This window comes from Periplaneta americana, chromosome 12 (assembly GCF_040183065.1).
Source record: "Periplaneta americana isolate PAMFEO1 chromosome 12, P.americana_PAMFEO1_priV1, whole genome shotgun sequence".
Taxonomy (NCBI): Eukaryota; Metazoa; Arthropoda; class Insecta; order Blattodea; family Blattidae; genus Periplaneta; species Periplaneta americana.
The window spans coordinates 13,914,608-13,927,868 of record NC_091128.1 but is presented as its reverse complement, the minus strand read 5'-3'; the positions used below and the strand labels follow the sequence as shown (position 1 = coordinate 13,927,868).

Below are 13,261 nucleotides of genomic sequence, written 5' to 3'. Positions count from 1 at the left end.
GGAGTTCTCGCGTTTCCCCATATTAGGCACCTACATAATTCCTTCAACATTTCTCCATTCCGTCATCATTCCATGGCATTCTCCGAACGCCGGCTGGCGACACACGGAAGGGGCTGGGCTATGAACGGTGGGAGGTTGCCTGTTCGAAACCTGGATACGCAGCGAACCTTAGTGTAGTCAACCGGTTTGGGTTTGTGAATGCCCCTAACTTGAGGATTAGCGCAATAGATCGTGAAAAGGTCACAGTGCTGGTTCTGCCCCCTCCAGATATTCCATTCCATTCCATTTCGGGGCTTCAAAAGTAGCCTATATGTAAAGAAGAAGAAACATTCCTTCAGAGATTTGGCCTATGGTTCGAGATTTATGGGACATTCTATAGCAGGGACGGAAAACTCGTATTGTAAACAGAGCAGTCAGCATGAGTGCCTACATACAACAGCAACTAAGGTAGCGGGAGTAGCTAAGCTCTCTGAGAGAGGCAGTTCTCGTTCTTGCTGTATAGAATTACGTTAACTTTATGGCACTCGTCTCATTTAATTCATTATATCCTTTCTGTCTAAGTGCTGTTGTTCATATAGGCCTAATAAAATTATACTTGTTATTAGTTTTATATTATTGTTGCCATAATTATATTATTAATTAATTGATTAATTAATTAATTAATTAATTAATTAATAATAATAATAATAATAATAATAATAATACACCTCTGATTGAGATTCTGGCTGATATATGTATCTATTATCAGGCAGTACATCTCACTTGACGATATGTGTTAGAGTGAAAACAATTGTTTTATGCATCTGAAGTCAGATTAGTGGATTATGCTTCTAATCAGCGATTGTATGCAGTGGAGGGGGAAAGGAACTGGCCACCCTACACCATTATTTCCTGGCCTAATTTAATCATGAATGATGCCTTATTGGTGTCAGTTACGAGGTTCAAACCTGTCTTCGGACAGTTGACTAAACAACAATAATAGTAAATATTATTAGGCCTACATATTTTTATTATTATTATTATTATTATTATTATTATTATTATTATTATTATTATTATTACCCAGAGGCATCGCTTACAGCTAGAAATTTAGCCGACATGCGTTCACTTCCCTTCATGAAAGTACGTTATGCCCTTTGTATAGTGTTTGTCCCGTATTATTCAAACCCATGGTCTTGTACGATGCTGATCACATAAACGAGGAGTTTCGCTACATGTGATTATCAACTGTTCGTTCACATCTTCACAGGACTCAAGACGGAATAGCGATCGAACTTTATTCTTGAAGACGAATGTTGATGAGGATGATCATGGTGATAATGATGATGGTGATGATTGTCATTGTTTACAGTAATATATCTTGACTATTATCGTCGCCGCTACTGGTTGTTTTTGTCTCCGCACAATTTGGTGTTTCGTTTCCGCACACGGAGGTTAATTTGGTCGCACGCATGCTGGAGGGGCGGGCATGCGTGGCAGGCAGCGTGTGCCGGCGGCCGGCGTGCCGCGCTTCAGTCTGTGCTGCGACGGGGCGCACGCCACTTCGCGGGACACGCCAGCTGTTGGTGAGTCACTCGCTCTGTCGTAGCAACTGTCAACAAACATGTGGTAAAGATAATCGACTGTGCGAACCCTTTTCAACGATTTCCAGTTTGAGTAGATGAAATATTTGGTTGTTTATGTTTTATTTACACTGATTAAATGCTGGGTTTATGTTGAATCTTAAAATGTTGTGCAATTGCTCAAGTTCTGATTTATTCAGACGTTATGCGAGACTTATCACGCGTAATGTACAGTATATCGGTAACTTCTTTTGCGTGAAGCAGTTTGCAGGCCTTACTTCGATTTGTCTGGGCAATTGTGAAAATGTGAAACTTATCGGGTAACTGCTTTAGTAAAAAGAGAGGAAAACATATGGGTGAAAATTTCTTTCAAGAATAAAATGGTACATTCCTGTATTTTAAATATTTCATAATACACGAAAGATGTTCGCACCCACCACTTTAATATTTTTCATATTTTCTCAGAACTATAAAGAATATTGATTAATTGTAATATGACTTCACATCAAGAGTCGAAATTGACTCAGTCACTCTTAATTTCTATAATATTCAGATTTAATTGGATGTTGTTTACGTAACAGATAAGATGTTTCTTCGACGCTGCATCCGCGGGTTCCAGTTCCACTGCCGTCATAGATAATTGCTCATTGTAAATGTGACATTACATGTTGGCCTGAGTTCTCGGCACCGTGTGTCTGCCCAGTCTGCGGAGATTGAAGTAAACTCAAATGTGGATATAGGAAATAATTTGATACGAACTGAAATCCTGAAAAGATTAGCATTTCTCAAATTATTGTAATTGTAATACATTACGGCTTTAAAATATATTTACGAATGGCAATTACTATCATTTGGCTTTAAATTAATCAATACATAAAAAGGAAAATGAACACAGTAGTTGAGTATTTCTTCGGGTGTCCAATCGAATGTCTCTACTACAAGACTGTTATGATGCATGTAGTTTATAACAGTTTAATAGTGTCGTATTGGTTGTTACAATAGCGTTGATCTCCTAGTCCTACAAGTTGTAATGGATCCTACTTATTGGACACTTCTAGGATGTGTAACAGTGTCGGGATCATTGGCGTCCTCTAGAAGCAACGGGCGGAAATCGTACTCAGAGTTTGCGCTTTAACGTGGATTCAGTTTTTTTACAATATTAGATTAAATGGATCTGGTATCAAAGAATCTATAGGCTCTAAGTTTCTTGGTCCAGAGTTAGATAATCACTTGAACTGTAAAATATCATATATTACTCCTAAATTGAGCTCTGCCTATTTTACATTAAGATACTTATTTTCTATTAGCGATATAAACATCCTTAAATTGTCATCATTTGCATACTTGCATGCTATAATAAAATGTGGATTAATATTCTAAAGCATCTCAACTGAAAATAAATATGTTTATATACAACGTAAAATAGTCATGGGCATAATTTTCTGTTACTGAGGCAATGGATTTGAAATACTTTGGCAGAGTAAGATGGGACATATAAACTGTGACTTGCGTTACCTTATCGTAATCGCAAAGGCGGTCAGTGGTGAATTGTTAGGAAAGCGCCTGAATGATGTAAGACTCTGGAAAACTCTTATTTAATTTGGAAAAATTGATTTGGCAGCTTTAATCATAAATCTCTTTATTGTTTCTCCGTCACTGAACTGATTTAAATCTCAGGCGACTATCCCAAGGAATTGTGCAACTAGCCAATAATATTCCATCATGTTGTTTACATTTATTCTCTTGAATATTCTGGCGTTTGTTAAGGTTAGGTCTACTTAATAGATTTGTATGTTCTGGGTCTAAAAATAATTTCACAAATTCACATTTAGTTTTCTCCACACATTTTATGTTCATAAATTTCCTTCGAAAATACTACGTACAAACAATACTTAATTTCACGTACCTTTTAATCCAACGTGTTTTTTTTATACTGTAAGGAGTAATGAGGTATACCATATTTATTAGAGTGTATTAGGCACACTTGAAAAGTTGCACGTAAAAAGATTAATTTCTATACGACGCGTAAAATACACGTAAAAATGCGCAATTTGCCATAAATGTAAAAATTTAATAAACTCCAAACTTGCTCCAATACATAGTTAGCTCGAGTTCCCAGGCTACCAACGTGCGCTACTTGCTGTAATTCATACACGTTCTTCATAATAAGACGCATTATAATATCTTCTATCGTTTGAAACGATACGCCGACATCGCACTGTGTTCCCGCGTGTTGCTTAGCTACTCGCCACTCTGGTACAGATACCAAAGTTTAATCGCAGGCCTACTACGTAGTCATCAAAACTTTCGACGATATTCATCATGCGCATTTTTTCACTGTGTTTTCCACAGTTCCCACCGGAATCTGTTGTCTATATTTTTCGCCGAACTTCTTATATCATTGTTCTAATGAATAGTGTCTTTTTGCGTATTGCTGACTTTCTTTGTTTTCTTTATCCGCTGACAGAAAAAGTCCTGTTTATAGAGGCCAATATTAAAAGAGAAAACATAAATTCTATTATTTTTTTGTGAACTCTCTGTGACTTCTCTAGCAGAAGTGGCACCTTTGACTTTAACTACTTACTTATACCTTGTTCATAATCATATTGTGATCTGATAGTCTAGTCTTATATAATATTATGCAGGATGTTAAGAAAAAGGATATACCATTTTGACAGGAGGTAGTATTCATACAAACAAGGAAAAAATATAATAATTATGGGTCCTGAAATTAATATGTTTGAAGAAACAAGAACTGTTCTATGGCAGTAGGTCTACTGTAACAACAACATATTTTTTCATGTGAGTTCTTGCTCGTTTCTCTTTGGGTATGTCACGTCTGTCTATTTACTCTTTAGTCAACTGTATTGCAACAAGTACAATGCACATAGTTTGTGTGCACTCACTGTGGGCTGATGTTGATGTAGTCTACTCCTGCCACGTTCAGGAGGAGATCTCTCATCCATAGACATAACAGAGGAAAAGAGGATTAGGGCCTATACAACTATCTTTTTAAATACGTTGTTCATCGACTCAGTATCAATTGACACGTTGTCTAGCTGCTGTGGTGTTGATATCTGACAAGACCGGATCGGTAATTCGTCATGGATTAACTCAAATGGGGAACACTTCGGAAAGAAGATAATGAGGTAATCAGCCCTAGCGGGATTCCAACCCCACACCCGAGCGCAACTTGGGGCCAGGAGACCAGTTCCTTACCCTCAACGATTTCGGCGACTTTTTAAACAGCAATGTATTTCTAGAATGATAGGAGGTTTGTGGATTATGTACTTTCCGCAGGTGAGCTGAGTAGAGTGGTAGAGAACGGGGATAGCCTATATCTGAAATGCGGCACACTATTAAAAGAATAAGAGGTGGAGGGTGGGTAAGGAACGAAATTACACCAGAAGTATGCCTGGAATATTTTAGGGGCGTTTATGGGGAAGGAGAGTTGTGGGGGGATTAGTGATAGGACCGGAGAAATTAATGGAGTTTCAGGAGGTTCCGGAGCTGGACGTAGAGAATTCACGGGGAGAAATTAGAAAAGAGGTTTCCTCTTTGAAGAATAATAAAGCACCAGGCTGGGATGGCATGCCATCAGAAATATTTAAGTCTGCTCTTGTCAATGAGAAATTTGTACAAAGGGTGCAAATTGTGTTTAATGATTTATTTAAGTATGGGAAATACCCGGAAATTTGGGCTATATCCATCATTCAACTAATCTATAAAAATAAGGGTTCGATTGGATCTCCAGACTCATATAGAGGCGTGGTCTTACTAAATACTATGGGTAAAATCTATTGTAAAATCTTGTATGAAAGAATGAAGGAGTGGGTGTCTCGGCATGGCAAAATTTCAAAATTTCAGATTGGTTTTATGGAAGATCGCAGTACAGTTGACAATATATTTATTTTGGATACACTGAAACAGAAACAAATTTATATAAAAAAGGGGGGAACTGCACTGCGCTTTCGTGGATTTTGGAAAGGCCTTCGACACTGTGGAGAGAGAAGCGCTTTGGTATAAATTATGGATGAAAGGGATGTAGGGTAAGATGATTAAGGCGCTTCAGGGGATATATGATAAAGTGAAATTTTGTGATAAGTACGACATGAACAGAGTGTCTGAAAGCTTTTCCAGTCGCAGAGGTGTGAAACAAGGTTGCATACTGTCTCCCTTACTTTTTAACCTGTTTATTGACGATATAACAGAGATTATGTTACGAGAGGACATTGACGCCCCCGTCATAGGGGACGTGAATATTCCAGTACTGTTATATGCTGGCGATTTGACATTATGTTGTAGAAGTGTTAAGGGATTGCAGAAAGGACTTGACAAGCTTCAAATATACTCTAGGGACTGGGGGTTCAAGATAAATACTGAAAAGTCGAAGAGTATGACCTTTAAGAACGGATGTGTTTACAGGAAAACGGAGACTTGGAGATATGAAGGCCGGGCACTGAACAACGTGAAAAGTTTTGTTTACTTAGGGGTAACAATGATGATGAACGGAAAATAGAATAACCTTATAGACACTACAAAACACAGGGCACTGATAAAAGCGATGGAAACGCTGAAGATACGTAACAAAATCCCGGAAGTCTCCCTAAATTTATTAGATAAAGTATATAACGCGGTAGTTAGATCTAAAATTACGTATGGGGCAGAAATTTGAGGTTGGGGACAAACGGAAAATCTTAACCAGGTACAAAGCGACTTTTTAAAACGGATAGCGGGGTGGGGGAAGGGAACGGCTAACAGCGGAATCCTAAGAGAATTCGGGCGCCATAGAGACTAAAAGTTTTAAAGTACTGAGGATTGTGCATGGAGGTCAGTCTCTTTTAGAGTGGTCTGTTATAGGGAGCAACTCGAGAGGAGAGTCTAAGTAACATGGGCAAATAGATTACGCAGAGGGTTGGAGGAAATAGCATGGGATTTATAATCGGAGAAAATTACAGGAACAAGCGAAATGTCTGGCGGAAAATCAAGAAACGCCTGAAGGATATAGACAGGCAAATAACAGAAGGGAAATGTAAGGATAAGGTTGCTCTGGAGATCCAATAGATGATAAAAACAAATTGGGGAACCGAGTTATACCTCTATGGAGGAAGCAGAGAAGGCAGACTGGGCTTAATCTGGTTTCGTCTAGGAGCTTGGAGGGCACTTAAAATCGTCAACGAAGAGAGGGCGAGAATATGTCCACTTTGCGGTAGAGGCGAGACTTCACACCATATTTTAGCGGAGTGTGAAGCCACAGAAGCTCTGACGAAACGATTCCTGCCAGAGTCCTTCAATACATCTAGCAGGGGGCACTTGGCAACATACGATATTTTAAATAACGCTAAATTCTGTAAGAGTGTCGGGAAATTTATAGCAAAATTTCGACAGCTGAGTGTGGAAGTGGCCGAGGGGGAGGGAGCCGAGGAAATAAGGGAAATAATTGTTTATTAGTGTTGTAATGAGTAGTATTAACACTGGGCGAATGAGGTAATTAGGGGCTAATGTTGTTTTTGTATTTATTGTGTTTTTTCTATTTGTTTTTATTGCGTGTATATGATTTTTTTTACGTATTACCTTTATATTTATTATTTGGATTATTTGTTGCAGCTTCAATAAGGAATTTAATTTAATTGTATATATATATATATATATATATATATATATATATATATATATATATATATATTTCACTGTGTGTGTATTTTTACCTTTCACATCTTACATTTATTTCTTTTTTTTTGTGAAATTTGGTATGAAGTTAGATTAGTTGTAATTGTGATAATTACTGATAACGGTAGTAATAATAATAATAACTGTTGTTTTACTATTTTATTATTAGGAGTATTATTTTTGTTTTATTTGAAGTTTGAAACTGTGCATAGTTATAGCACGAATGGCCGTACGGGCTCGTGCGAAGGATCTTGTGTACATGAGTTTGTATAATTTATTGTGTATCAATAAATGCACTTCATTCATTCATGTACTTTCCGAGAAAAGCCGTGTCCTTACCGTAGGCGTTTATTTGAAAGTCAGTGAAATGGAGCATAGTTTTGATGCTGTGTTCATAAAAGTTATTATTATTATTATTATTATTATTATTATTATTATTATTATTATTATTATTATTATTATTATTAGCTTCTTCTCCTCCTCCTCCTCCTCCTTCTTCTTCTTCTTCTTCTTCTTCTTTTTTTTCTCCAAGCTTTAAACCTTTTAAGGCTTGTTGCGGCTCCAAATTAGTTGCACTCATTGATTGATCCATCTTTTCTTAGGTCTACCGATGTTTCTCCTCCCTTTATGTGTGTAATGCATAATTTGCTTAGGATATCTATCTTCGCCCATTCTCTCTACGTGTTCCAGCCATTTTTGTCTACAATTTACTATCTGTTCATTTACATTATAAATTTGTAATTGGTTTCTTATATTTTCATTTCTAAGTCTGCCTCTTCTTGTTACTCCCAGTACCGACCTCAGAAACCTCATCTCTGTTGCCTACAATCTACTTTTATCTCTAGATGACATTGTCCATGACTCACTGCCATATAGCGCTCCTGGGATTGCCATAGTGTTATAGAACTGTATCATTGTGTCTTTTCTGACTTTGTTCCTCAGTGTCCTCTTAATTGTACCACACATTCTTGAAAAATGTTCAATTTTATTTTCTGTATCTACTTCCTTAGTGTATGATAGCGAGCAACCCAGGAACTTAAATGTATTTACTTATTCTATTGGCATATTATTTAGTACAAATTTACATCTTATAGGTTGGAGTCCCTGAAATGCCATCGCCTTACTTTTGCTTATGGAGATGTCAAAATTATAATTCTGAATTATTTTGTGTAGTTCAAACAAAGCTCTCTGCATCGTATCTTCATTATCCGATATTATGACCCGATCATCCGCATGTAAGAGTGTTGTTATAAAGTTGTTTGTATCGTAGTTGTTTGATATATGTCAAGTACTTAGCCGCTGTTTCTACTATCGGATTGCGTTGTCCAAATATAGGTTAAATAGAGTGGGTGAAGTGCAGCACCCTTGTCTTACTCCCATATTAATATTTGTTTTCTTTAGGTCTCCATTTTTTATGCATATATTTGTGTTTTTATATATCTCTTTAAATGTTTCGATGATGTGAACCGGTATTCCTCTGCAGGTCATTATGTCCCATAATTTATCTCTATCGACTGTATCAAATGCTTTACTGAAATCTATAAATATTATATAAGTTGGACAATTAAATTCTCTTCTTTTTTCTATAAGTAGTTTTAAAGTGAATATATTATCAGTACAGGATCTCCCTTTTCGGAACCCTGATGTTCTTCCCAAAAGAATTGTTTCCACAATATTACATAGTCTCTCACTTAAGATTCTGGCGTATATTTATGTGCAGTGTTCATTAGGATAATGCCTCTATAATTGTCACATTTGGTTTTATCGTCCTTTTTAATATTGGTATTATTAATGAATCTTTCCATTCTTTAGGAATCTTCTTTTGTATCCGACATTGATTTAAAATATCTAATAGTCTACCTTTCATTTCTTGTGGTAAATATTTTAATAGCTCTGTATGTACATTATCTGGACAGGGAGCTTTCCTATTTTTAGAATTTTCTAGAGCCTGTTCGAGTTCGTGTAATTCCAGGTTATCTACTTCTGTGTTTAATGTGTTATCCCATATTTCTGGTCTAGTTTATAATCATCTTTGGTCCATAGATTTTTACAGTATAAAAGCCATTCGTCAGAGTCTAATAGCTGTAAGATTGCAACATCTTTTTCATCTCTGTTCAGGTGTTTCATTATTCTATTGTCTGTCTTCCCTGTATATCGTTTTCTATATATTTGGAATATATTTATTCCAGCTAGATTTATGAGCCTCCCTGACCATTTTTCTTGTTTCTTTACTGCAGATCTTATAAACTTGTAGTGTTTCCTGTGTTTTAGATGCTAGCCATTTTAAATTTAAATCCTTTTTCTTCTTTACAATATTATCTAATTCTTCATTTCAGACATATAGTCCTTTTTTCTTTCTTCGAAGTTTTCTCTTCCCTAAAACTTTTGATGCAGCTTTTCTATTATTTGTTTGAAATGAACCCATTCTTGTTTAGTATTTGTACTACTAGCCTTTTCATCCATAAGTAATTTTATTCTGGATTTATACAGTGTCCTAATTGATTCTTCATTTAATAAATTACATTTCCATCTTGTTTCTTGAGGAAATTTTTGGGGATTTCTTCTTTTGAACCATCTTGTTTTGAGGTCTACTTTCCCTCTTATGAGGAAATGATTCGAATCGATGTCACAGCTTCTTAATACTCTTACTTCTCTAAAGAGCTTACTAAGGTTTTCATTTGCTATAACATAGTCCATAATAGATCTTGAACCTCTTGCAGACCACGTAAATTTATGAATCTCTTTATGTTGGAAGAATCTGTTTTCCACTCTTAACTTGTTGAAGCTTAAAGAGTCTCTTAAATGTTTTCCATTTTGGTTCATCACTGGCTCTCCATTTACTCTTATTGTATCTTTGACAGGTGTATTTTCTATTCTTGCATTTATGTCACCACTGATAACTACATATGTACTCGTTTTTGTTTGTCCTGACTAACACTAATCGCAGGTCTTTATAAAACATGGTCGTCTCTTCCTTCCTGCCTTCCTCCGGTGCATACACACCTATAATTGTTAGATAGCCTCCTGTATTCTAAAACGACATGTGATTATGCGTTCATTTTGCCAGTTATAAGTTTGAATTCTTTGTTTCAATTTTGAATTTATTATAATTGCTACTCCTGCATTGGCACGTTTCTTAATCGTTACCTCACTATATATCATTGTATAGTCATCTATATCGCAGGTTCCTTTTTGTTCCTCTTTCGTTTCAGTCAGTACTCTTATGTCAATATTTTTATCTTTTAGTTCTTGAATTAATTGTATTTGTTTCTGGACTAGTCCACGTACATTCCAGGTTGCTAAATTTAAATGTTCTGCTATACCAAATCGTTTGTCCTTACTTCGGCTAGCATGAGTTGTCTTCATATTTTCCGTCCGGCTGATCAGTAATGTGTTGATCCCCTGGCCGCGTTACGAGCGCTGCGCGGTTAACTTGTGATGGCGCTGCCATCTCACTGACACCTAGTTTGCAGGATACCTTCTTCGGTGTATCAGCCTAGACGCGTTGCTTTCACCTCAGTTGACGAGTCAGATCTCCCCGTTGTGGATCTATCTATCTTGGCTTCCCCTCACCTCTTACGAACCAGTAAGCTAGCAAGCTAGACTTCCCTGGCAAGTCGTCGGGCTCATTGGGTACTGAGCCCTCCTACCACGACAATGTGATTATTATTATTATTATTATTATTATTATTATTTATTGTAATTATAAAATTATCACTACTATCGTGATTATTATCATTACCAATATTATTTCCAGGCTTATAAACTGCATCATGATATGTAAAATTACTAGTTTATTGTACTTTTTTTACTAATCCAATATGTTTAAAAATGTAATTTGTTTCTAAATATTTTCCACTCAAGTTGCGGTGCTACCTTTTCTTCATCCGTCTCTTTCATGATTCATTTTTATTTCATATTGACGTATCTTCTTTCTCATTTAATTTTATAGAACATTCCTGATTATTCATAACTATAGATTTCACATATCTACTTTATTTGTAAAGGTGAAATTTATATTGTCTACAATGTTGAAGCTACGGTCTTTATTTTTTGTACACACAATCCTCCTGCCATAGATAAAAACCCATATGAGTTTTATCATCCTCAGTTGAATATTTTTCGAGTTATTCAAACTTAAAATATCCATATTTTAAAAATATATCTCATCCTACAAAATTTAAATATCAAGCATGGTTATTTATTACATCTACGATATGTGTACAAAACATAGGATCCAAAATTGTAATTTTAAAACTAGGAATGTAGAGAGAAAATTGCATTCACTCAGTTTCGAAATTTAATTTTGTTTAGGATCAACATAACATGTTTTATCTTTTAAATAAAACTTATAACAGTAATACACACGAGTGTTTATATACATAGATGTACTAATTTATTCCCTTATTTTGTTATTTAAAATTAATCCACTGTATTGGGAATAATATCATAGACAGCAAAAAATGTCATCTAGGGGAGTGGTGGGTACCATCGCACTAGCAGCGTTACCTCTTGAATGGCAATTCCTATACGTTGTCGCAGGAATTGAGTAGAATGTGGGTCTCCAGTAACGAACCTACGTTTATTGTCAATATTACATATGATATAATATTTATTCGTCAACCAACTTCACAATACAAAGGTAGAACTTTACATTTCTGCTTTCCGATCCACCATCATCCCTCTTAGTTGATTATTGTTATTATTAACATTTTATATCTTTTTTTCGCCATAATCTTGTGAAAATCTCATCGTGTGTTTGTACCCCATTGTTTTGTATTAATATATTCATTTATTACGTATTTCCCGTTTAATTCACGTCCTTTCGTTCTAAATGTATTGTTATCTATCCTTCCCTATCCATCCTCTTCTATTCACTCTCTCCTAATTAGGCTGTCTCCCTTCCTTCACCCTCGTTTCTATTACGTCATATTGCATATTCCTTTCATTAATTATTTTCATTATCATTATTTTTTTCTCTCGATTCTCAAATTCACCTATTCTTATTCCTTCTTTCCTAGCCATTTTTCCCTATTTTTTGTGTAGACCTACATTTTCATTTTCTCCGTTTTACAACACTTACTTTCAATAATATATGAGCTTTGGCCTCATGACACCACGTTCCCATAGTTTCAACTGCGAAGACAACGAAGATATAGTTATTGGAAACATATTTATATTTATTCTTTTTATTGCGGACGGCTGATTCTGCTGCTGAGCTTGCAAGTTTGGAATTGAGTGGCAGATGGGAAATAGTGCATCCAATAAGAGAGGCTTTCCTTTACTCTATGGGAATAAAATTAAACCAACAGGGCGCTTACTGTCGAAGCGACTAATACCACTGGGTTCTAAGATAGCAGGGATAGCAATACACCTTAATGATCTTTTAATAATATAATCTACGGAATAATGTGTTGAAAATTGTCCTGCACTCTTAGGGCAACTTAAAGCATGAAGGCCTTAAGCATCGGCAACGGCATCACATACGCATTTATGAGACTGGCAGATCTTGCACCCAAGTCGTAAGCCTACTGCAATTTTGAAGGAGGTATTATCCATAAATGTGCCAATATTGGCCGATGGAATAGCCTTAAGTCGCGAGCCCGCTTCCTTTTCTTGTAGAGCGAGATGACGTGCTTGATCAATGTCACACGGGCATGGCCGAACAAGAGAATTATGACTTGGACAGGTATTTACTTTATAAAATTGAAGCTGTGTTTTGTTAATTTTAGTTTATGGAACATGCGGTAAAAATTTCATGTTTCTAGCATGAAAATTGAGACGACTTTTACACTTTGAGCTTGAAGAAATATTCTAAAAAAGTGTGAGAAAACAGTTTTTATAATTTGCATGCGTTAGAGATAATGAAGTAAATTAATAAAAATAAATTGTCATTGTCCGGTCTTTAACGTCACTGTTCAACTACATTGGTAAAAACGTAAATGCCCAGCAATTATCAACATTGTCCTGTATAGCTGATCGATGGTGATAACATTGCCCTGGAAATTTCGTAATTTCCCAAACACCCT

The 13,261-nt window shown here is 35.9% G+C and overlaps 1 protein-coding gene across 1 annotated transcript in view; it reads left to right on the top strand.

Moving 5' to 3' along the window:
* The first annotated feature begins 1,525 nt into the window (after positions 1 to 1,525).
* Positions 1,526 to 13,261, top strand: part of Gyc88E (Guanylyl cyclase at 88E) — an 810,833-nt gene continuing 799,097 nt past the window's right edge. The window contains exon 1 of the mRNA XM_069840815.1: positions 1,526 to 1,565. The gene's annotated coding sequence lies outside the window, so the exon portion shown is untranslated. The remainder of the gene's footprint in view (positions 1,566 to 13,261) is intronic.